General features: G+C 32.0%; 1 protein-coding gene across 4 annotated transcripts in view; it reads left to right on the forward strand.

Moving 5' to 3' along the window:
• LOC100646539 (class A basic helix-loop-helix protein 15) overlaps window positions 1–27535 on the forward strand; it is a 288728-nt gene that overhangs the window by 17040 nt on the left and 244153 nt on the right. For 3 of the 4 annotated variants that reach the window (XM_012310572.3, XM_012310573.3, XM_048407755.1), the window contains exon 1: window positions 14010–14483. The exons of the other annotated variant lie outside the window; for it this stretch is intronic. The gene's annotated coding sequence lies outside the window, so the exon portion shown is untranslated. Of the gene's footprint in view, window positions 1–14009; window positions 14484–27535 lie in introns of those variants that run through there. 4 annotated transcript variants of the gene reach the window in all.

The following is a 27535-nucleotide window of genomic DNA, read 5'->3' on the forward strand; positions in this document are numbered from 1 at the left end:
AATAAAGGATAATGAAATCGCGTTTCATGTCAATATGTCACTATCAGATCACGATCACTTTCGACGATCAAAAGAACGCCCACTAACTATCGAAACGCGCTTTCCCTTCTTCGAATTACTTCCTCCAAACGAAAGCCTCTCATTGTGAACAGTGATTACACAGTCTGAGCACTTAATCATAGATCATTACAGTCTCTACCGCGTATTCTTTTCGTTATTTTGCCCGTGAGACAACGCTGATTCATGTGTCTCGGCATCGGTAACATTTTCCGGCTCATCTGTTGCGCGAGTTAATACACTTCACAATATACTTCCGTCAAATATCAAAGCTATATTTTGTTTAATTTGGAGATAGAATCGTGGTTAATAATATAGTTCAATATAAAAGCATCGCGAATAAATGTACTTTGTGGTTTTGAACGAAATATTGTATTTGCAGGTAATTATATGTGCAATGTGCATTGTACTTAATTTGGCATATTGTGACACGTAATGATATATTCAAGTGAATCATTTCGGATAATTTATGTTGTCTGAATAGCTTTGTAAAATTATGCAAGAACATATATACATTAATTCATAAAAGTTTACCACTCAGTTTTTTAGATATATGAAGATTACTTATTGTTAATTTAATTTTGATCGTCAAAATTTGCATCAAAAGTCGACGTGATCGTAGGATTTCATTTTCTAATAAAACTAACTTACGGAATAAGTGAGCTACACTATCGCTATGCAGCGGCTCGATTGATCCGAAGCCTTTCGATTATCTCATCGAGTAATTTTTGTAATTAACAAACCGTGTTTTTTGTTACCTTCGCAAGAAAGTAAAAATCTCGAACGAAGGATATAAATTATGCTCGAAACCAACCGATCGTTATAATAACAACGAATCGAGTATTTTCTCGCACGGCTTTGCAGATTTCCAAGAACCATGTTATTGCCAAATAAAAATTCCTCCGTGCAGAATCGTTCTTGGTAGCCATGAATTACCCGCGGCACCCTAAGTTACGTACACGTGAAACCCACAAAAATCGTGAAGGCGACGGAACCGAGCGAAGGAATGTGGTAAACGGTGATTTACGGGTCGACTTGCTGGCCGGCGAATTGAAAAATTAATTAACCACAATGCAGCAGCGTCGATTACTGCGGTCACCGGCTTTTTTTTCACGGTTGTACTTTTCCTCTCGTTGATCTCTTGCCGGACACGTGTCTCTGTATCTCAAGCGTTTCTTTGGCTCGCTGGTTCTCCCGCGCGGGAAATGGCGACGTGCGCCAACGACTGTCATTAACTTACGGCCACGGTGTCGGTGTGACATTTCAGAAATGTCTCCTGCCGCGAAGTGGGTTACCGTAGCAGGTCCAACTGGCATAACGCGTGCACACGGTGTCTCACCAGGACCGTCGATAAATCGTATAAGTGGACTTTCCATCGGCTCGTTTGATCGAAACCTTTCGATCCAGAGGCAAAGATAAAGATTTTCGATTGTTGCGTGTAATTCGATAATCGTCGGTTGTATTAACCTTTCTTGCAGGGATTAAATATTTTTAGTAAAAAATTCTATGTTCGATGTAACTAGCTCTAGGGCTACTTTTAATCGACGCATTTCGTAAAAGATGAAATTTTCTATTTATGTGTACGTTTAAGAAATTCCTTGTCCTATCTGCATGATATTATGCGTTTTATTAGCAGTTTATTTTCAAGCATGTTCGTTCTTCAACTTATTAATTTAATAGAACTGAAACATTTAAACTTGTTAATTCTTATATTGCCAAGACTATAATTTTTCAAACTCTCGCCGAATTTCCTTACTTGCATATTTTCAGACTTTTAAATTTGCAAATATTGAAATAAATCGAAGGTTTATTAGAGACTTCGAAACTTGACTTCACTGTTCGCAATAACCTCTTCCAGTATCAGATATTGAAAAAAATAAATTTTTTAAAATAAATTTGAAGAAGTTTCATTCTGAATATTTCTGAATATATCCGTGATATACTCTTGTGAATATATGTATCTTCAATTTCATGGTGTTTTATTAGAAAAGTATTTTTATTTATCATAAATTTGATTTGAAGTAAGATATTTCTCACTAAATTTGTTCCTTTGTATGAAAATTAAGTATCTTAGTAAGGAACTTAAACAGATAGACAAATTAGGTAAATTAAGTAAATTTAAATGGATAGATTTACAGAAATGTGAAATATGAATACATAACACGAAACTGTAAACATATAAAAATATAAAAATGTTTCATTTGAAGATCTCCATTATTTAAATCATTGACGAATGAATGCTTCTTTCGTCAATGAATCGCTTATTAAAAGAGACACCTTATAGAGTCGTTTAGTTGCAACTCGAATCGTCTACCGTACATAGCAACCAGCATCGTTAACGTTCAATCTTACTCAAGTAACTACTGCAAAAAGTTGCATACATCAATCGCTTAATTTCGATCCTTACTCGTGCTTGCTCAATTCAAGACTATCGAAAGTGAGATTTTAATTCGATTCGTAAATCTCGAATATTTAGTTAACTCTTTATAGGATTTGAAACATGATTTGGAAGCTTGGAAGTACGTGTATACTTTTGAAAATTTTATTCTTTACGTTACACACGTCTGCATTTCTTAAAATTTTTGTAAAATTTTCGTGATATTATATCGCTGCTAAGAAATTTACTTGTAGCAATTATTATTATCTCTTGACCATAATCTCTTTTCTCAGAGACGATTTTCCTTTTATACATTCCCATTTAAAATTCTAAGGACGCCTCCTATTTTCAATAAAACGTTATTATTCGGCGTAGACTACAAATTTTAAACTGTATACATTTTTTCGAATAAAATTGTTCATCTATCAGTAGTGTATACTTTCTTTATCCTATACAGCATCAAATTAAAAATTTATGATCTTTATTAATTTTGCAACAAATATAATAGATGTTCCCTAACAAGATTTGCCCTAAGAGCGGATATGTACATTTATACACTTTATACAATTTCATTTTTCCCAGACATTAAAGCATTGAAAATATTATAATATTGGAAATGATTATTAAAACCATAGTATTTGAAAATCATTCAACAAATACAATAAATATTAAAAATTTAAAGCTGTATGCTACGTAAATTCTAAACGACTTGAAGAAACGTAAAAACATATATTCTTCTACACAATTCAGTCAACGATGTGCAACTCCAGGTACGTGCAACACGAAATGCTCATTTACAGAATTTGCTAATCCCCTAGCTGTCAGTATAAAATGTCCGTATAAAATGCCTCTAACTCAGATCTTATCAACCATTATTATATTACTGTCAAGAAGTCTGTTTATAGTAATTTGCCAGTCGTTAAATTAAAATGAGAAACTGCAATCAAGTATGATTCTTTCATCTGAGAAAGAGAAAGAATTCCGATTATTTATCTACACTTACCATACAATTTCGATTTTCATAGACGCCAACAGCATACAATATAATATGATATTCACTGCAACATCGAATTTCACGACTATTAAAACCACGGAACTTGAAAATCCTTCAACGAATACAACAAATACCATAAATTGAAATCCATTTACAACGTAAATCCTAAAGAGACTTCGCATAAAAACACGCATTCACACGTTCCTCTGCACAATTCACCCACCAACGATCAATTCCAGCTACACGCAACACCGAACACTCATTTACAGAAAATTTACCAATCCCCTTGTCGTCGGTACAAAATACCTCTAACTCAGATCCTATCAACGAACGATCCTCCTTTCGATCACGAAAAAATCCTGAAACATCGCGTGGGTGTCGCCCGATCTCGAATTCAGTCGATTCTCCTGGAGGAATCCCCCTCGCTGTATACTACTTTCTTGTCCTTTCTCATTACCGCGTGCTGGGTAGCAGATAAGTTTAATTATAATTTAGGTCGTAACCAAGAGGGATCCAGGGGTTGGCCTTGAATCGGGCAGCGGCTAAAACCTTCGTTTTATCGCGGCCCGTGCAAGGAGAGCGAGAGCTGGACGCGAATGGCGATCGGAGAACGAGCAAAGGCGGACAGCCGATAAGGCAAGTTGGCCAGGACGAAAACAGGACGTGGCAGGACAAGGAGGTCTGTGAAAGGTGTGCGCAAGAAAGACCGTGTGTCTGTATGCTTGGCCATTCGCGGTTGACCACTGGTCCAGTGGGTCCACTTTACGCTCGTGGAATTGCGAAATCGAACCATGGGGCTACACCGTGACTGCGTCTCACATGGTGTGATTATTATTTCGACGTCGGATTCGTGCATCCGCCACGCGATTACGTTTAACTTCTGACAGGTTTCGAGAAACGGTGCGGGATGCGTGCTCGAACGTCGATGCATGCAGACGCATTTCTGTTGTGCGAATGATGATGATGAGCTGCGAAAGCATGGGAAGAAAGTTGACAAGGTTTCTTCTTTTTGACGCGATCGAGTCTGATATGTTACGATATGAAATTAATCCTTCCTTTTGTTTTTGGGTATCTTACCATCGCGTCGTGTGGGAGGAAGATTGTATGAATTTTTAGCTTAACGTGATATTTACTGCATTTTTTATGCAAACATTTACAATCATGCACAAGAATAAGTGGACAAAATAGTGGAAATAGGTATGAACGAAATTTCGTTAAATGCGATTTGTTTACACAAAAATATAAATGCCAATTTCAATTGTTTAACAAACAATCTATGTACTAACACTTTGTACTGGTTAAAAACTTTAGTATCAGATTAAATTTTATTGATACCTACTTTCGCTACTTGTACACTGATCCTTGTCCTCGACTGTAGTTGATAAAAAGATTAATACATAGTATAAATAGTTATTTTAGACACATAATAAATGTTAAAAATAGTCCTACCAAAAATGGAGCTTTTTTAAGGTAATGAATAATTGACTATTTAAATATTTATATCATCTTTGCGAAATATGTATATGTATTTTTGCAGTAAATATCTTGTACCTTATATGTATATTTTTAAAGTTTAAAATTTTATTAATACAATCACGATAGCCTAATATCGTATCAATGGTAATTAAATTCTACACTGTTTCATATAACATGTAATATATTTATAACTTTATATTCACTGTTGACACCATAACGATATAAACCGATAATTAAGTACAACTAACTCGATCAATCAATACACTTTCTCCATAACTTGCCTATAAACCAAAAATTCATGTTGATAAATGTACTCGTAACATACTGCCTTAACAGTTTAATGACTTGTGGCGAGAACATACGTTTTAAGTGTCACGTAATATTCGTCACTGTTATGACGGTAGATTGAAATCTCTCCGTTGAAAATTATGCCAGCTTGAAACAAGTTCCAAGACATGGAGACTAAAGAGGGTTCGTATGTAAATTTAATTGTATTAGGTAATCTCGTTGATGTTCGCGATCTGCGTGTTAAACATGCGCAATTTGTTCTTGTTCGTTACAAGGCAGGAGACGAGGAATAAATATAGGAAGAAAGAAACAAAAAATTAATGGGGCCATTTGTCATTGTATACGAAGTCATTATCCGGATATTAAATTTCCAATAAACGTAAATTCAACGGAAACTATCTCGAGAATAGTTCATGATATCCATTTGAATAAGTCAACCCGATTTAACGCTTTCAATCTTGGAACCGACGCGTTTGATTATTACAAAACGAGAAATTATTTGGTTGAATGAAATACTTTTGTATTTTTATGACATTTGATATGGCTGTTTTGTATTTAAAGAATGAACGTAATATTATAACCAGCAATTCAGTCTCCTTTAGTTTCTATTGTAATACTATCTTCCAACGTTTTACAAGCTCCTCAATTTCTTTTTCATAAAAATTTTGTTACTTCAATGCGGAACAATTTTCATCAATTGCTCATTTCCACATAAATCTTGAATTTTTTTATACGGGTGATTCTTACGATGATGTAGATAGATTATAATCGGGTGTTACTAAATTAGATAAACATACAGAAAAAAACGTAAAGAACATAAAGAAAAGAATTTCCATAATTTGGCAGTTTAATTTCTTCTTTTTCTGATACCATAAAATATGCAAACGTTTCCTCTTAAAGACTTCCATTTTGGTTAATTAAAAATAAACTTGCAATTATGACATCCTATAGAAAAACTTTCTATTCAATTTAGTAGTTCTATCTAGATGCATAATCTGATCGCTTTAATGAGTTAATTGTGCAATTTTATTTTGCTTTGAAGGACGAAAGAGAAAATTAATTTATTCCAGTTATTACATAAATTATACTGTACATTGTCGTTCGAATTATATTACGTATATAACGAATTAATAAAAAATTTTGCAAGAATAAACGAGAATCAAGATCGAAACTCTAATTTAATTCCATTAATGTCATTCTTGATTCGCGATTACGTAAGAAGTAATTACAAAATATCAAGCTTTTAATTACTCGATATCGTTACGTTACCATTACAAATTGGGTCTGGTGCGTGAAAGAGATTATGTAAAAAGTTCAACAGAAAACAAATATTCAGCCCGCTTTTGATTCATTTTTGCACGAGATTCTGCTTATACAAAAGTCTCGTTCGTATTCTGCAGCGAAATATAAAATATAAATGCATTCAATATTTGCTTTTCAATTTATACCTGCTTTATCTTTCGGTTTATTTATATTTAATTTCCGTGTTATACACGAAGATGGAATTGTCCTTAACAACTCATAATAATTACTATTTTTAAATTAAGATTACTATTAAAAAAAATTAGAATCTTCAACCGAAGTTAATGCAAATTATCCCATTATGATAATGTGATATATAACTACTAATATTTTCTAATGTCAAAACCATTGGTTCGTATTCGACTTTCATGACTTGCAACAATTTTCAACTACACGAGGAAAGTTGTTACCTCGATACGATGAAAAATGATATTGTCAGCCAAATTTGTTTCCGACACCTATCGTCCACTTTAATACTTGAATAATTTTTGGAATATAATATGCAAATAAGTTGGAGTAATGAGTGTTACGATTGCAAAGGAACATGTTGCAGTGGCAACATATTTCAGTTGTCATGCAATGCATATATTATCCTGTAATTAACGGAGCAATGTAAGATTAAATTCGTTAAGGTGTTGCGATAATTAATCGCAGCGGAAATTAAATCGTTGCAATTTTCATCATACGAGACATTTAAGTGTCTTATAATATCTCGAGTAGAAAATTAGAGGTATGCATAAGATAGTTATATTAGCTTGTCAAGTCGTTCCTCCTTTTTCTTCCCTTTCCATTTTCAAGCGTAAATTTTGATTAGTAGAATAGAGCTACACGTATACTATGCTTGTACGTATTATGTGCACAAAATGTTTCCTATGTAGAAATTTGTTAGTTAAATCATAGTTCAGGATAAAATGAATTCAGAAATTAATTAATTTATATATGTAATATTTAATTGTGAAGAGAACCTAAGTAATATATTTAGAAATACATTGTGACGTTCCACAGTTGTTTATAGAATAGTTTTATCAGGATAAAAAAAAGTTCAAAATTCAATGGCTTCAAATTTTGAGAAATTTATCAAACTGTTATTAAATTCATAAATAATTAATTATCATAATTAATTATCATAATAGTACAAGTTTTCCTATATATAATTTATCATCTAAGTGAAGCAGGCCTTCAAAACAAAATTTTTAAAGGGTTCAAATTTAAACGCTTCAAATGTTAATATTACAAATGAAATATTACAATTTTTTAAACATACATAGTCATTAATCTTCAAACTACGTAAGTTCATTTAATTAATTTTTGGATTCGTTGATTCTTACGTCACATAAGCAATCTGAATTATTGAAAATTAATAATACTTACAGCTAATTTAAGGTATAAACGATAGATTTTGATATTTGATTACTATAATAAGCACTCGAACTAGTGAAACTATGTCTGCCACCAACGAGTCTAACTGATAAAAGAAGATAACGATGAAGTGAAATAGTGGCATTTACATTGAAGTTATAGATTACAAATCAAGCTAATTTGCAACATAACAGACTTTGAGAAAAGGAACACGATACTAAAATAATTTCAATTAATGAATACGCTTTCTGTTCTTCTCGCCAATACTCTTTTAGACATAACAGTCAACCGCTTCATGAATATTCTCTTTTCTTCCTTTTCCCTTCATATCATCCCTCAGCTTCTCGTATCTCAAGGTGAAACCAGGATGCCATTGTCCGATCGATTATGTAAATCTCGACGTAACATGCTACGACGAACAGGGGAAAGATAAAATTTGTTCGTCTCCGACCTGTTCTGGACTGTCTCGATAACATGACACGTCAAGAAGACGTTTAAAGTATACATGCGTACGTATCATAATCGTCGCGAAGGGAACTGTGTCGATGTGTATCGCGAATGAAAGTCAGTTGAGCTGGATAAAAGTTAAGATGAACATTGTAGAGATTACAACTACGATCGGCAAATTCGCCTAATGCTGTGATAAAATAAATCACAATTACGTGTATTGCACATATATAATAATTATTATTTTTTGTATTAATTATATGAGAAAATAAATAATGATAAATTAGAATATGATGAAAGTAAAATTCACTCGATTATGATGTCTTATTTTCTTTCTATTTCTTATTACCAAACCTCCAGGGTTCTATAAAGTTTGTTTAAAGAGTTCTGGTCTCAATAGGAATTTTTCTAACGAAAAATTTAACTATGTGGAAGGGTTGTCTTCGTACCTTTTAGTGAAAATACGAAATTTAAACTTTCTAGAAAGCTTAAAATATTAAATTTCAATGTTGAAAACCTTACGTTTAAAAGCTTCATATATAAAATCAAATGTTTATAAACAGCTTTACATGCAATATTTTTACTGAAAGTCTTCTATCGTTTACTATACAATACTAATTCAGATATTTAATGAAAAAGTGGTACAGTTGGATCTTCTCCTGAAAGCGAGATAAATAGAGAACAACGCATAACATTCCATATTTATATTTGGAGTATTTTCTTACAAATTCCCAAGTTTTTGTAAATTGTACAGTGATGCGTAGACTGCAGATATTTACACATTTATGACAAGTGTAATGTGTAAAAACATATGTATAAAGATGTATATACATAAATGCAAAAGTACATGAGATATAGTATTACATTTAGAAAAATAAAACATATATTCTTTTTATGTGTCTTTGAAAATATGAATTTGCATAAACATTCGCAGTGCAATAATGGTCGTAGTAAATATGTCAATGTTTGAGTAATAGAGATTTCTCTGTTCCAGTTAAATTCACGTACAGTTTCTCAAACTAAAAATTTTCTCACTTGTACCACTTCTCACCCTACATCTCTCAGTTATTACAATAATTATCAGACAATAAATATCGTTGGACAGCGGATTTTTATGAAAATTTATATTTTCGTAAACAGAACTAAAGAAATAAAATTTAAATGCATATTTGTTTTAACCATTAATAATCATAAAAATTACTTCACTTGGGATATTTTACATATTTTTGTATATTACACACATGTACGCAGTTTAATCATCACAGCGACACTTCTTGTAAAAATTACTGTGCATTTATTATTTCATAATTCTTATAAAAAGAATAAACATGTTAATTCCTACAAAATAATAAATGCACAGAATGCGTAATTAAAGAGAGATTAAAGAAGAAAGAGAAGCCGATTCTTCAGTCTATAATCTGACAATCTTTTACGATGTTGTTCGCCGTCAACGGAGCTTGATATGCATCCGACAGGATCGTTAATGTGTCTACTCGCTGTCAAGCGTGGAGGATCGACGAAAATCGTGGCGGTTCAAGAGTTTCAGACCGCTTTCGAACCGTGTGCTCGGGCTCTCGTTTGCGTAATTCGATCAAGGAAAGCCGGACTGGACCGATAATGAAAGCTCCCCGCGAGGGAACGCGAACTCAATTTCGTATGCACGCTGACAGTGTAATTACCGAGCGTTACAACCAGTGAAATGACAATCGATGTGATCGAGCCAGTGGATATAACGAGTTATTACTATGAATTCTTTGAATGTGATTTCTAAGAGAGGTTCAGTTTTCTGGGAAAATTGAGACGAATGAAAATTTTCGCAATTGAATGATGCGGTTAATGAATGTGACTTGCGTTTGATTCGAAGAAATGTGAGAAAAGAATGTGTGCATATATGAATACAGGCTTAGGAAAGTATTTGTACACTCGTAGATATGTTTTATTACATACGTTATATGAAAGATTTTGAAATTTCATCGACACTGTTGCGAGACTCGACTACTGATATTATTGCCTCGATAAGGATTAAAACAATATAGTATAGTACTTAATATAGTAACTCTAGAAAATAATTATAGAAAATATTAGAAAAATAAAGAAAAATTACTATAGAAAAGTTACTATTCTTTCATGGAATACTACATTTAAATGGACATTCAAAACGAAGAGCGAAAAATGCGTATAAATAACTACGAGTTCATAATATTAAGCGACTGAACTGACAGCAAGTACCGATCAAACGAACATTCTATAAAAATATACTTCAATACGTTTAAAAGACTTTTTATTCGCTTCTATAATATTAACAAGCTGTATTGACAGAAATTTTCCATCATGAAAATCCCATCTGCAATTTATCTATTATTATATTCAATTAAATCGCCAATAACTCATCGAAAGTTGAATGAAGAGAAATTTCAAAGCAGAGCAAAGATTATATTTACGATACATCGGCGATTCTCGGAGATAAAAATTCTTCAATTACAGGATGAAATAAGTTACTGGCACAAAACGCTTAAAAGCATTCCAACGTCCAAAATCTTAATCCGAACGAAAGTAAAATATATGCACAGACTTTCGCGAAGAAAAAAGAAATTGATTCCTCGAGTCCATTTTATTCGCATAACTTTTTCAAGTTTAAACTTCGTATCGGTCCATTAAACGCAATGACCACGTAAAATGAAGCTTGTGATCGATATATCTTTTCTGTCGGTTACTCTACTTTGTACACACGATTTAGGCAAACGATAAGAGGATTATCTGAGGGTATCACGTTGTCATTCAGCAGAATTAACGATGACGTTCCACGTAAGTACCTTTCTCGGTGTATATCACCTTGTACACGCGTGCAGTGCACACTATGCGACGTGAAGTGCACGTGAATTTATACGTGCACGAGCACCTGTCTGCCGTTATCTCCTGCTCCTTTTACGCGTTACGAAAGGAAAATGATATTTTGTTTGTTGATATACATACATTGTTACGTGTGCATTTATACTCGCGCCGTGCTTCTGAAACACTCGTTTGTAGATTTATTTACCTGAAAGGCGATAAGAAAACCATGTTTATTCTTAGTTTCCAATTTTTATTAGTTTGATCCTCCAATTTTCAAAAACTTCCTTTCCCATATTTTAACTTCTAAAATTGTTAAGTTTTAATTTAATTAAGAAGAGATTTTATTTCTATATTTTTCAATTTTTTTCTTTTTTTTTTTATTTTATTATCTTGTACTTTTCACACGAAACGATATTACTCGTGAAATGACCTGAAAATACAATGGAAATACAATGAATAACAGCAGAAATAATCGTTCTTGCCAATGATTTCAAAAACAACGTGCATCGATTATTCCCTATCGAAGACCACGTCCAGGCGGATTTCTGAAGTTGCGCGAGATAAATTACGGGACGCGCGTATAGACGAGTCAAATACGTGATCGAGCATGCAGCCATGAACAGGCGCGCGTGGATCGATGCACGTGTATGGTTTCGGGCGATTAAATGGAAAGTAGCGAGGCAATCAGCAGGTAATGATCTTCGTTGGGTATCGTGGTTGCTGGCCTCTTCTTCTCGATTGGCCGCGACCGTCTATGAAACCTAGGAATGACTGGCAGGCCGAGGCGACCGTACTTTCCGACTTTCCATTTTCCCGGCGAGTTCACCTTTTCCGGGCAAAATCTTTCTTTCCTGCAACCTCGGCCGATCCAACGACGTCCAGGTATTAACGAGGGAAAATTTATCACGTGCCTTTACGTGGCCGTGCTCCCGCCAAATAAGTACTTCCTCCTTCTGCCTCTGGAAGTCGCTCATTCTGAGAATCTCTCGAGAGACGATTGCCCTTGGAACGGTTTGTTCTTTGATGAGTTCCGTGAAAGGTCGATGAATTCGATTTTTGGGGTACATATGCGAATGAAAGTTTCACATACACACTATCATCAGTTGATTATGAACGTTTTTGCATCGCATAATATGTAAATATATACGTATGGAATATTCAGATTAGAGTATTTGTTGCAATATTTAATAGTCGAAACAAATCTTTGCTGAGGTTCCACTTGTTTAATTGCATTCGTAGATGTATGAAAATTTATTCGTAAAACTTCAACAAATTATGAAATTGCATAAACACGCACAGTCTAATACGGAGAACGACTGGATAGAAAATCCATTATAAAGGAGAACTGCAAAAATCATAAATTAATAGAAGAATTTACTGTTGCAAATCACCTAGAATGTTTGAAATTATATAATAATCTACATATCTTCGCAGAATCAATTTACTCAAAAAAAAGAGGTTTCATATAAAAATATTTTTATTCTACTGTTTTTACTTACTCCTTTTTAGGAAAATCTGTGATCAGTTATTTTAATAACACTTGTATTTTGGTTAGATAACGAGCTTCCTCTCTTGAAAGATGTTCACGATGTTTATTATACCGGCATATTTGTGGTTCACTGGATTTATTGTACATCGTGTTTTGAATAATACGCTGCGCTTTGTACCAAAGTTTCATGAACATTTCGGTTCACTTTTCCAGGGCAAGCCCGAAGCTTTTCAACTGAAACTTCTGCTGACGCGTGAAACGTCAGATCTGCTCTGAAAAAACGAGCTGGAATGTTTACGAAACATGGGAATAATGCGCGAAATACTATTAAAAACGCGATCGAAATTCGGAGAACTATAAATACATTGTCGATCACGGATATTACAACACCTACGTGTATTGAAAAATTCTAACAAATTTTACCCTATTCGGTACTTGACATCCTAAGACACGTATGAGACGAATGAAATAACAGAATTGTAAGAAAATACTTAGAAAATAAAAGCGACGAAAAGAATGCAATTTGCATTAACACTAGAACTTCCGATAGTTAACACGGAGCTATTTCTACCAAAATCAGTGAAAATGACTGGTCTTTAAAAAATACGTAATAATAGAACATTTTTACATTTATTGAGTTATTACATTCTTACAGAAGGAATTCCATGCTATGTAGTATATTTTTGGTGTTATTAATCCATCTGGGATCTCATCATCCCTAAACGAGAATTGACACATTTATAAAATTGTAAAACCAGTCATTTCGACTGGTGTGGTATTTCTAGTGTTAGCATTTAGCGATCTAGCGATTGATCCGGAATTTTCCTGATAACTAATATCATCATATCGAATGATACGCGGTAAAAATTAAAAAAACGCGTGGGAAATTGTACAAAACGAGCAGACTGGTTAATTGGAGTTCGATAAACAGATTGCAGCACCCTTTTATACTTTGACAAGTACCAGTCATTTTAACTGGTATTGGTATAAATAGCCTTGATACAAAATTATTTTCAGTTTGAATATATAAAAAATAAAATAAAATTCATTATACTATCCTTTTAGTTATCGTTGCGAAAGTCATTACATCATTGCGGAGAATAATATAATACGAAGTAGGAATTTTAAAATAAAATTGTAAAACCAGTCAATTTCACTGGTATGGTAGTTCTAGTGTTAAATATCAGCTACTATCTCAATACTTATCCTCCGGCAATGTGTCTCATTTAAATATTAATTCTTACGATCATCCAAGATCGTAAGCTTTGACTGATTTCCATCTACTATGAGCAAGCATAGATCATGGATAACGCGATCTGGAAGCAAGTTTCGCGCGTAATCCGCGCGTGTCGCGTGAATCGGTTAACCAAAGAGTCAGAATAGCGAACGGGCGCGTCAAACGCGCGTGGAGAACGTCGTAGAGAGCAGCCATGCTCAAAACCGAGCGTCTACTCTCATTTTAAAAACAGAAGAGCAGAAAGAGAAAGGAACGATCGTGTCGCGAGCATAAATCGAAACAAATCGATAAATCGGAAGGATTAAAAGCAACAGGAGGTCTCTATAAACAGTGATCGATACGGTTGACGTTAAAGCGCGAGGTAACAGTGATCGAATCTTGGGAAACGAGGCAGGTAATCGTCGAGCGAATCGCGAGCAGTTCTAGAGGGAGGAAAAAGGAAGGAGAGCGAAAGGTGTGGGACGACGAAGCGGGGAAATGAAACCGATAAGGCGATTCGAGGCTAACCTTCGCGGCGGAGAAAGAGAAAAGTGAATTGGGGCAAAGGTCTCTGACATCGTGGCTGGCCGTGGGAGAGGAACAAGCCACGGAGAAGTGGTACGACCGGCTTCTAGAGGAGAGAGAGGTAACTGTTAAGATCGAAAGTGCTTTTACACGAAGACACCTGTTGGACGATCCTCGCGCCAAACGACCGTCGCTCCATCTCCCCGTTCGTGATTTCAGAACAGATGCTCTTCCATTTTTTATCTACCTCTGTTTGATCATTTCTTCGATCGGGAGAGATGGTTGACTTTTATTGGTACACGGAATTTTGCAAAGTGTTGCGAATCTCGCAAGATTCGATGACGTTTTTAGAGAAACTCTGGGAGAATGTGATTTCACCAGTAGTTTTGGATCTAGGAATGCAATAAAGTTTGCAATTTTGGAGATTGGAGCTTGAGCGTTTGACGAGGAATTTTCTTAGTAAATGTTTCAAATTTCAGGAAGCGTTTCGAGTTTCTCAATTGAAAATCGTGTTAGGTTTTGCATAAAATTTGTCTCCTTTTTAGAAAAATTTCTGTTTCGTAACAGTACATTTTACTTGTGATTGTTGCACTACAAATACAATGTATAAGCGGATTTTTCGTTTATTTTAGTTATTTATTTTAGTTATTTATGATAAATTGTATTATAAGTGTCTGTTGTATCGTACAGGTGTGACATCGAAAATGTTAACTATGACGTGCACTGACGTATACATTTGTTTTACATCATAAATTTGCTAATTTAATGTGGGAAGTTTCACTTCATTCACTGTATTTCATTCACAGATTATCATCTTTTTCACGAAAGATTTTTTTACAAAATTATAATGAAGTAAAAAACGTTTGAAAATCAATCAGACACGCGAAATTATTTAATTGGTTGTACCTTACAAATAAGGAGATTGAATTGTAAAGTAACGATACGTGTATGAGATTTGAATACACGTTAGAAAGAGATTGTTGAATGTAATACATTTTATTATACTTAATCCTCTATAACGTTATGAAACATAGAAGTATTTTCGTTATAGGGAGCTAAAACGATACATTTATCATATACATAAATTCATTGTTTCAAAAAGGCCATAACAATTTTTCGTCAGACTTGATGGAAGTTGAAATTCATCTATTTAAAGGAAATTTCTTTTATAAATTTTTGCAAGCTTGTAAAATATATTTTAAAGAATTGAATTTGTAGAAATTGCAGATTTGGTGTTACAATTATTTTTATGTTACTTATATATGATATATTATATATTATTATTATTATGTTACATCATAACATTTGGAACATATTTTTGTTCGAATACATCACTCAGAAAATCTCAAAAAATTAAGAACGTAGACAGAGGCGTCAGAAATTTTGGAATGGTTCCTTAAATCCAGACGTCCTCAATTTCTGAAACCGGTCTATAATCGCAACCTGTTTTAGCAATTTTTAACATGCGAGGAAAGAAATTTCTAGAAGGTATAATGATACACCTTTGAATAAAAGTATGCCAGTTCCTTTATCAACACCATGATAAATGGAATTATACTTTATAAAGACGCGCATTGCTTTAAAACTGAGCATTTGCATTACAATGTATATTTTTACTCGACGTTACGCTTACTTCCATTCACGAGCTAGAGAATATCGTACGAATCAAATTAAAATATACGTAATTTTCTCAAACGAATCGTTTCGAACACTTATACTTTTAAGCTTAAAACGTTCGATTATGAAAGAGAATCGCAGGAATAATAAACTAAATTGAAAGATTGTTTAACTCTTGACAACATACATCGGTACATTTAAATAAGATAATATTGTATGATTTTGTATTTTTTAATTGGTTGCTTACAGTGAGATTTTATGAATTTATTGAATCATTATAATGAATTATTCAGTTGAAATCATCGGTGGAATTTTACAATTTTTTGAGAAAGAAGTTTGTTTTAAGAATTGTGTTAAAAATTGTGACATTTTTAAATCAAAACCTCTTCAATTATCTTTTATAAAAAAGAGATTAATATTACAATATGATCGAACAGTGAAAAACTTGTTACGGTATAAAATAAGGTTCTGGTAATTTTCCATAAATTATGTCATATATATTCCATAAATATACATTAATAATTAAAAATCCATGACAATTTTTATATTGCATGGATATCAAACTTTTCCAAATCAAACCAAAATCAAACAATATCAATAGTAATAACAGACATAGATTGTGATAATAGCAATGGTGATAAAAATGATAAAAAAGAGTAATGTCTATTGATAGAGGATCTTCTTTTTCAAAATTTGAGTCATTAATTTGATATATCCATACATGCAATTCAATAGTATTTCAAATTTAGCCTTTTTTTTAAGCAACTACTTAAGCCAATCATATTCACCGTGTACATTTTAATCATTGCCATTTAAAACACGTTGTTATCTCATCAAATGCGTCATTAATACATAGAATCGAAGATGTTAGATATCTCGTTTGGACATAATAGTTCGAAGATATTATTTTACGCGCATTATCGCATACACAGACATTCCTTTGACGTATGTTCGCTGACTAATATCAATTTAGATACATAACGTTGACAGTTCATGTCATATTGATAAATTTTTCTATAGCAAATAATTAATTACACTGGTTTCCTTCTACTTATCTTTGATACGTATGAAATTAATTTTGTAAGGATTTAATAATGAGTATACGTGTTTATATTAGTAATACACTAATGGTGGTTTTTAGGAGCAAAGAATATTTTTATTTAGAATTTTCGTATTATAAATTTTCTTATTAATTTTATGTTTGAAGCTTTACTCTTTAGCCCAGGAAGATTTTAAGCTTTTAATTGTAAAACATTTTAAAAATACTGGACGATGTGGCTCTTGCATTAGATCACAAACGATGAGCTTTACTTTAGTATATATTATAAAATTGTATTGAAGGTTGTGTAATAATCTTTAGAAAACAGAAAATACAAAAAGCAAGTATACGTAGGATGTAGGCAAAATATTAAAGAGAATTATTTTTCTTATTCCAAGCAGCGATCGTTAGATTGCTTATTCGATATATCATTAATTTTGCTAGAAACAGAAATATTCAAGAAGCACCGGAGGAAATGTCAGACAAATTGAAAACACATCTATAAGATATGACTACAAATCGAAATTCTGTTTCTGAAAAATTCGATCAAATCAATTGATAGCGTGGTATTAACTACGAATATCGAATTCACTTAGACAAGGAATCTGAAATTAAGTTATTCAGCCATAATCGAGATGTTTCTTCATGACTTTAACGTATGGAGACGACGAATTGTTGAATTTCAATCGAACAGGTTTCTTTAGCGAACCGAGAGACGAACAGCTATGGGTGGCATACGGTGGTCCATTGAAAAATACTATAATCCTAATAAAATAGTAAGAATAGCCAGCGTGAATTATTGTCGATAGATATGCGAGACGCATTCGTCGAAGGCGAACAAGACGATGTCCTTGAGGCAAAGAAAATCCAAAGAACTTGAATACGAATTCCTTAACCTCGTGTCTACAGCAAAGTATTAACCCTTTTCACCCTACGTATGAAATAAAATCCATTTTATGAATATACAGGGTATCTGCAAAAATAGAAATCAAACTTATACTACGTATTAATGAGATGAATTAGATAAATTTAATGAGATGAATTTACATAAATTTATGGCCGAAAATGCTTCATTCGAGAGCTACAAGTGCTCAACCTGTAAAAATTCTTCCAATTGAAAAATTGTTCATTTTGACAGTTAATTACATTGAGATCAGTGTCAGGTACTAAGCTTGTCTCTTTCAAAGCTATGAATGTTTCATAAAGGAAAGCAATCTATTTTTACTACAATCTTACTTATCGATCACGAAAGTTAGGAAACAGTAATTGTTACGAATAGATTTATCGCCAATACATCAATAATGTGGTGTTAAATTACTACAGCACAACAATGAATACATAGAATAACGTTTCAAGAAGCACAGGTAAATAAGTGTATAAATTCAAAATAACATAACATTAGAGAGGATTAAATTCGATTCTAAATGATACTTACGCTTGCATCGAGGATTATGTAAATTGATAGTTGGTCATATTGAGAAATGAATAACAGGGAAAATAAGAGAATCGGATTTTGTTCCAGTGACTGAAGAGCTCAAGTTAAGGGTTATTGCAACGATTACGTACGTTAGGCAACAAATTATGGCGAATTAATATTACAAGACTCGTAAAATGGAGCAAGCGAATTGCATTAGGGATATTAATGCTCTCCAGTTATAAATTATTTCGATTCTAACTAATAATACGTCAAAGAGGGAATTATGATGGATTTACGTTTCGAGAGAGTATGATGTATAATTTATGGGGCAAAGTAATAAAATTTAATTTTGAAATTTAAAGTTGCTAAAAAGGAAAGAAATTCTTTGTCCGTTACGTTCAACTTTTTCACATACAGAACGAATTCACACTGTAAATCAGTACATTTTTAAATAGATTCATTATACAGATTCAAATTTTAATAGAGATTTGTAAATAAAATAAATAGATTCTTTTACATACATTGAATTTTTAGCAAAAATGCGTACATCAAATAGATTTTTAAACTTATTTATTTTTGTTTTAAATGAATGTTGAATGAGCAAGGAAATATCATTTTTACCACATTTTTTTGATGTCATGTATAATAAATTAATTAAAATAAAGGTATTCTGATCCTGGCCTCTATGCTTCCTACAAAAATGTATTAAAATAAGTTAAAAGACAAGATCAACATACTACTTTACAAAACGCAAATAAGATTCGTATCAGAATTCAATTATTCGGCAGTCTAAAAATATACCAATAATAAGGTTGTGTAGAAATAAGGCAGTTTTATAATCCTTGAAACTGAATTAATGCGAGGAAGCTGATTAATATCAGGCGATACATATGTATGTACGTATTTCGTTGCAATTTTCCAAAGATACATGTAACGATATTATTTCATTGATTAATTAAAAAATACAGCATAGTGATGTAATTAGGGATGGTAGTTGGATGATATTTGTGTAAAAAATATGCAATAAATCAACTTTTTCTGTATATGTTACGTAAATTATTCGTGCGATCAATAGTAACGTAATCGTTATTACGACGTATGTTTCATTGAAAACCAAAATAAAATTATGATTACGAAAAATACAAGTACGATGTTCCTTCAGATGATATTGATTAACGGCCTGATTTTATCATTATTCAAGAAATAATCATTTCTATAAAAATCAGTTATACACTGGAGTATTTCTATAATCGTCTAATTATGAGATTTGTCTGTCCCGAATATAATGTTCAATTACGTAATGAGAATGCACGATCTAATATGTAATATCATCGTTTTTAGACTAATTGTGTTGAGATAATTTTTTTGGTTAATACCATTTTTAATCTTACTCACTTACAATTCCTTTAAAGTATGTTTTATAGCAATTGAAATAAACGAATAAATCTTAAAGATTATTAATTTCCTTCGTTTCACCTTTATGTTACTATAGTCAAAGTCATAAAATTAATTGGCTTCGTTCACAAGTATGTTAATCGAAGTAAATAACTAGAAACAAGTTGCCTGATTATCACACTTGTAATCTTAGAAATCTTATCTCGTCTATTGCTAATTATGTACATCCCCAGTGAATCGATATTACTAAATTTACAAATTAATAGTTTCTCGAACATGGCTACTTTTATAAGAAATTTAATCAAAAATGTATAACTTAAAATAAAATTTTTAATGGTAATAAAATTTTCATAAATTTGCTCCCTATTATTAAAGTATTCAAGCAAACTTTTTTTATGTTTCTTGATACAAACGTGTAGATTTAAATTATTTTTCGGCGCTTTTCATAACGAAAGCTATAGAAATAATATATATTCGTAGCTTTAAAAAATTTACGTAAGAATCGCTGTAGGATACATTTGTAACAACCTGTAGCTTCGATACATTAGTATTGGTGAATCATGAAATCACAGCTAACGAGTAGCTCCGGCAGGTGTTCCCGGAAACATGTAAATAATGTTATTCAGAATGCAGTAAGAATGCACAGTTGCATAAGTACTATTTCCCGATAGCGACGCTGAAAATATTTAATCCAGGCGATAATCGACCGAATTTACCTCAACGCCGGATTGTTACAGTCGCAATAGATTCACTACAGATATTTTCTTCATTTAAACAAGCACATGCATAATTTCACATGGATTTCAGAGCACTTTAAAAATAAATAAGCAAAATTGCAATACTATGCAATATTGCGCAGCTTGCATAATTTATTTCTTTTTCTTCTTAGGCATATGAAATCTCGATGGAGATTTATTCCGCCTTACCTTATTATCTTAGAAAAGAACAAATCACAAGTTTGTCCTTTAATTTATAAGATGCATATTCCCATTTCGTAAAAGATTGCAAATTAAGTATAATATATATTAATTGTAAATTTAATAAAATAACTATATGAATGTATATAACATAATAATAAATCTGTTTAGACAGTTTGTTGCTCTACATTTAGTTCGAGAAAGAGGGAAAGGCAGGGGGAGATTAGGATGAAATGATTAGAAGTTTTTGTGTAATTCCTTTTGTAACGAAAATGTTCTTTTATAGGGTTAATTATATAATTAATTAAATATTTCGTGTTTCTGCCTCAGCAAGTGTAAACGTCTCCTAAAATACTCGCACATTTTTAAGAATTGAAAAAATGAAAAGTTCGATACCAGTCATATAGATTGATTTGGTAGCTGTATTGTCACTAAAGGTACTATCAATTTTTTTAAAAGCGCCTACACGATTACAGAAGAAAGAACGCTGAAACCTATTATTTCAACAAGTTCAATGGTTCTAGCGTTAATCCAATAGTTTGTAAATTGTGCTAAATTTCATGGCATTAGTGTTAAATTAATAGACAGTCGTTTTCCTTTGAGGTTTGGTCAAGCAAGTCAAACAAAATTTCGCAAAGATACCCTTACGTATTTGCACGAAATTATTGATTAACGATAAATTTGCAACGTTTCTTGGAATTCGTTTCACAAAATCCCTTGCAGCCAGTGTTTCAGGCGATTCACGTCGTTGTCGATGACCAGTGAAGTCACGGTGAACATTGTACAATAAATCCTAACGAAATCCTCGATGCGTGTATAGCAAATGCGATAAATAACAGTTTTAGAAAGCATTATGGACATGGACGTTCGCCTAAGTTCTCGATTTCCATTCACTGCCCCCGCTTAATATTCCCTGCGAGGAGAGCTCGGATTATCGTTCATCTTTTTCCTTTTTTTTCTTTCCATCCTCCACTCTCGGGTGGCCGATCTAAGGGGAGAGTTAAAAGACCGTACGATGTCCACTGAATATCCACGTTTATGCACGTTGGCGAATTTCCTTTCAGGAGGTACACGACACACGAAGATGTTTGCTTCCATGCACGTCTCTTCTTATACGTCGCCAAGATTCGTTGACCTTTGAAAGAACCGCCTTAAGTTTTTAACCAAAAGCATGTAAAATCAAATCGTTTATAGTTTGCGTTTGTTCGAATTGCTATGAATGCGGCTTTTGCAGAAAACTTCAAGTTTATGTGTATATATTTATATTTCTTTCTCTGCATCATAATATTTAATAAATTTTAATTTAAATTTATTGAAATTTCCATATTTATAAAATTAATAATTTATCCGCCGTAGAATAATTTATTATTGTATATCATTGACTCAATTTTATTTATTATTATTATTATTATATATTTTTCCTTTACGTTATTTAAAAAGTTTAAATCTAGATTTATTTATTCAACTTTCAATATTTATTATATTGAGAATTTCTCCAGTTTAATACATTGAATAATGTATCTTGATGAAATTATATCATTTATATCATTATATTATTTTCTCTTCTCTTTCCGCAACAAATGAAGTTGTAACAAAGAATTGGGAAGATTCTTTAACTGTTGAATAAATATAATCATTTCTTTTGAGAAAATGGATTAAAAGAAACTGTACGTAATTAATTTTTACAAGTGTCGGATATTTGGTAAAAGGACGATTAAAGCGGAAAGAAGTTTATTTTATATACATACTATGTTTGTTGGTTTGAATGACTTTAAAACTACATAATGTGGTAAAAAAATTACGTGGTAAAAATATCATGTGTTATTATTTAAATATTTTTGAGGATAATCTGCAGGGAGTAATTAAAATTATTTTTTTTTTTTATGAAAGTGCTTTTGCAAGTTCTTCTGCAGTTATCGCAAATATTGTTTTGTACTCTTTTTTGAAATATTACGATAATGTTATTTCACGCAGCTTTATCGTTCTTATAAATTATTCTTTCTACCTTTTCTTTCCTTTGGTTTTAATGTTACTTCAACCTCGATGGTTATTTCAACAACACAGTAAATTTTGTTTTTCTTTTTTTTTTTTTTTTATTACGAGTTTAAAGTCATATGCACCTTCCAAAATTATTAGTGGTCCCAATGGCAGTATAATGGTCATATAGTGGGACAAACACTTATTTACAGTAAGTAGTAAAATCCAGTATCCTTCAGCAAGAGCCTTTTGACAAACAACTTCTTTCTTTAGCGAGTTTAACGAATTTGGTAAGACATGTTATGCTCTTTTCATACTGTACTTAGAGACAGGTATTTAGGATGTGATTGATGTGTTTTGTATGTCGCAAGTATCACAAATTTTTATTTCTTTTAAATACTACTTTATTCTCCTTTCAAGAAGATAATTAAATGTTTTTGTGAGAACTTTAATATTCCTTGATATATGAGTCGACAATAATGTGTACAATATTATTTTTTCGGAATGTAGATACGTAAAATACAACATTGATTTCATCAGGTCATGCTACAAATAATTTTGTGTCTTATTTTGCTTCCTGAATTCCGGAAGCAAGATTAAACGGTAAATATTGAAAATAGTTATTTAATGCTTAGAAACATTATAAATAGATTATTAGTACAAAATGATCAATAGTAGTAATAGTGCTTAATTGTGTTTTATGACAACAGTGTTTAACCGCAGGTGGCAAAAGCAATACTATATAGAATAAAGCGATCCAATTAAAAATTATTACGTGACTCACATTATTTTACACATTTATCATTAGCGTAAAAAAATTCGTTCACTCATTCTGGTAACATTGGAATGCTTTAAAAGATACGATACGATGAAACGCTCCAAAGCAATATAGTCAAATATTTTTGGTAAAAAATCTTAACAATCAAAATCTAAATGTTTTGAAAAGAAATTTAAGAACGAAAATAATATTTTTAAGAGGTATTAAAACATAGTTCTACAAGATAATAGATGATACATCATACGGTAAGAAATACGATAAACTTTTTATGTTCTAAGGTTAAATATGTACAATAAACACGTTAATTGCGAATTTAATTAGTCTCACGGTTTATCGTGTTTTATTCTATTGAATTAACTTGCATCTACAAGCGAGCGATTTTTGTAATTAGCTATACGAATAGGTTTCGTTATGCACAAACAGAGTATCAGTCTTAAAGGATTGTTGACCTTGTTATCGCTTCAACACCTGTATAATTAACGATGCAATCTACGTACTTATCTGGCATGTAGTTAAAACAAGAAAGCACATTACGAATTGACGAAACGATAGATATGCAGGTTTTATCAGAAATTAACATGTCCACAAAATTGAGCAAGCTTATTATACAGTCAGACCGTTTGCATTAAGTCGCTACAATCCCTTTTCCTTATCTTCGAAAGCTTGTGTTTAAACTTGTATTTCCTACTTTTGTATCGTTTTCGGTTTATCGTTCGATAAATAACTTTCCTATGCAGAATTCAAATATTACATAATCAACAAGCACGAACCACGAAATTCTTTATCGCTACGTTTTATTATCGAAGACATTAAAAATGCATACAAAGAAAGTTAAAAGTCTTCAAAGACTGTGTTTTTTTTTTAATATCTTAACAATCTATTAAAACGAGTTTTTGTTAATCCTTTGGTTTTTTAAACGAAGCCCTTAGATTCTGAATATTTTTCTGTAAAAGTCTGCTGTAGTTGTTGGTTAATCATATTAATAAAAATTTTGAAATGAAGAATTAAATCGATTGCAATTGTACAATGCTATTTTTCTTCGATATAAACCTGTATGCAATTTACAAAGACTATGACAAAATTATTATTTACTAATATTCGTCAATTATTTCTCCATCGTATGGTTACTTTCTCGTGTCAAAGAAGAACAATTGTAAGGAGGACGCATAAAAATCAATAAGAAAGCACGTGAGTATATACTTATTTTTGCTCTCGTAACTCTAAAAGGAGATTTCTTTCGGATAACTGTCACATTATTTCTATATTAATAATCGTTAATGGCTGGCTTGAGGTGAATGCCGTAAATTAGACAATATGAATGCACCACATATACTTAATGACTATCATTATCTGCGAAACAGAACAGTATGAAGGAATACCCGCCTGCGGGGAGCCTGGTTGCATTCGATTCGAACCCTTGACCAAATCGATTTTGGGTCGCGATACCCGCATGGAATTCTCTGTTTGATTACGTACTGACGCTCGTTTGTTTGCTTATTTCTGGAATAACATACGCGAAGTTGATTAAATAACAGAACGATGGAGGCAGTGTCAATTAATTGGGCAATAAGCAATGAGTTATAGCTTATACGATATAAATTTGAGTGGGTATCACATCAATAAGAATAATACGCACGATAGTAGTGAATTTCATAATCATTGATCATCAGGCTATTATATATATAATCGATAAGTTTCAATTAATGGTTGAGGAGATCGTTGAAAAAAGAGTTGGTTCTTATTTACGAAAGAGATGTGTATTTTATATATGTTGAAATTTCTTATTTAATTATAAAAAATTGCAAATATGAAAGATTAATAGTTGATATGGAAGTTTATCTTAAATTGATTATCCAAAGTGCTGTACTCTTTATAATATTTACTGTAAGTAATACAATTTTCTATCTAAATTACATCTCTTTAATTATATTCGTAAAAACATAGATATCGACATTTGGCGATGACGATTTCGTGTCATCGTGATGTTAAATTTTATGCTCGCTCGAAAACGCGTTTTAATACGATTTAAAAGGGAAATTAAGAAAAGAGTGGGGAAAAAAGGCAACTTTCGATCGACTGAAGAATTCCGCGAACCGTAGCCGGCCGATTTCACGCAGTGGCATTTAGGAAATGCAAATTCCTCGGCCTGACATTTCGCTCGGTCTCGCGCAGCGTCACGTTAAACTGTAAGTCGCTTCTTGACGGCTACGAATCGCTTACCCGCGGCTAAATAGAAGGGAAACGATCCCTGAACTTCCTGTCGGCTCCGCTATCTTGTCAATCAACTGTGAATCAATTTTTCTAACATTTCAGGAGGCACGTTTCACGCGCGATGATTGGATCAATCATTTCGACGTTACCTAACCAATTCAGAGATTGAAAACGCTGTTTTCAATTTTGTATGTTAAGCACGAAATAATCGATGGACGAATGATTATATGAAGATGTTGAAAAAACGAATGGATTTTTAGAGGGGAAATTAATGGCTTCTGTTTGATTTTATTCCTTAAGATTAATGTGAAAGGCAATTTCGTATCATTAGATTATTTATGAATTATCGAACCAAATTTATTTGTAAATGCATGTAGAATGCAGTAAGTAAACGTAGTTAGGCCGAAACTGGTGAATTAACTATCTTTGCTTTTCCATATTATTTGTGGAAAACTAAAAATAATATAAACTTGCCACTATGCGCTGTTGAAACATTTTTAATGATTTAGATTTTCCCTGAACGATATGAAATTGTATTGATTATTTGTTTAACTTGTGGTCTTATTAAAACTTCACTTATTGGTCTATGTTACTATATGTTATATTGATAATTTGTTAATATCTTCTATTTATTGTCTTCAATATATTATTATAGAAATAATATAGATTGCTAAAAAAATAGGGAAAATAACTAAAATACCATCTGTGTATATTATTCACAACAATTTAGTTATTATGAATATCATTTTTAATTATTCCCAAAGGTTTCCTATCTTTCGTACAATCTCATCCAATCAACGTAAATCTAATTATCTTAATAAACAGAAGATTCCTGCATGACATAACAAAAATTTAAATAAAGAAATAATTATTACATTAAGAAACATTATTTATGATATTTACAATTCAGTATGTCCAATAATGATAAATAAACTGTATGCAACGGTTCGCAATTTGTGTTGCTTATCCCAATTATTACAGCTGGATTAGCAACCAAGTGTGGCGATAAAAGTAATGTGTACATTGCTACCAAATTTATGAAGTCTTTAAGTAGATGAAAGCTTATTAATACCAAAGTTGATCAACGAAATGCTTGATATTATTTATTATCACTACTGCTAATATACCGTTCGAAGCTTAAAATGTGACTCAAAATTAATATATTCATAGTTTCCATTGCTAATTTGGGACATTTTTGTTGTCACAAAGTATTTTAAAATTAAGGTTTTCTCAATGCTTAATCTCATTTTCGACACAATGTGTATATTTCCATAAAAAAAACACACGAATATTTCTTAATTGATGTATAATTTTTACTATAATAGTCACAGGTACCCAACAAACCCTAGTATAATTGCATAACGTAATTTTTAGATAAAAATTTGTTATCTTCGCAGAAGAAAATATACAGCTTACCAAAGCACATAAATATTTTATTGTATGGAAAAAAACATATTACGTATTTTACTATTCTTCTACTATTCCAGATATCATAATTCTACGATTCAAAGACTAATTAAAGTTTCCTGCAAATTAATTCCATATCTACATTAGAGAATATAATCTGAGCTAATTGAATTTCTTATGATGCTTCGAAGGCTTGATCTGAATTATTTAACTATGTCTATACTTTTTGCTAAATAAATATACATATATACCTAATCAATAAATTCTTCAAACTACATTTGTATTAAAAATCTATTATTTCTCATAGCGAAGTACCACTATAGTTTGTCGTGACAGCTTCACAATTAATTAAAAAAATCGATAATAAGGATGATTAAGAGAACGTCAGCATCCAACTGAACAAAACGAAAAATTT

This window comes from Bombus terrestris, chromosome 7, assembly GCF_910591885.1.
Source record: "Bombus terrestris chromosome 7, iyBomTerr1.2, whole genome shotgun sequence".
NCBI classification, from domain to species: domain Eukaryota; kingdom Metazoa; phylum Arthropoda; class Insecta; order Hymenoptera; family Apidae; genus Bombus; species Bombus terrestris.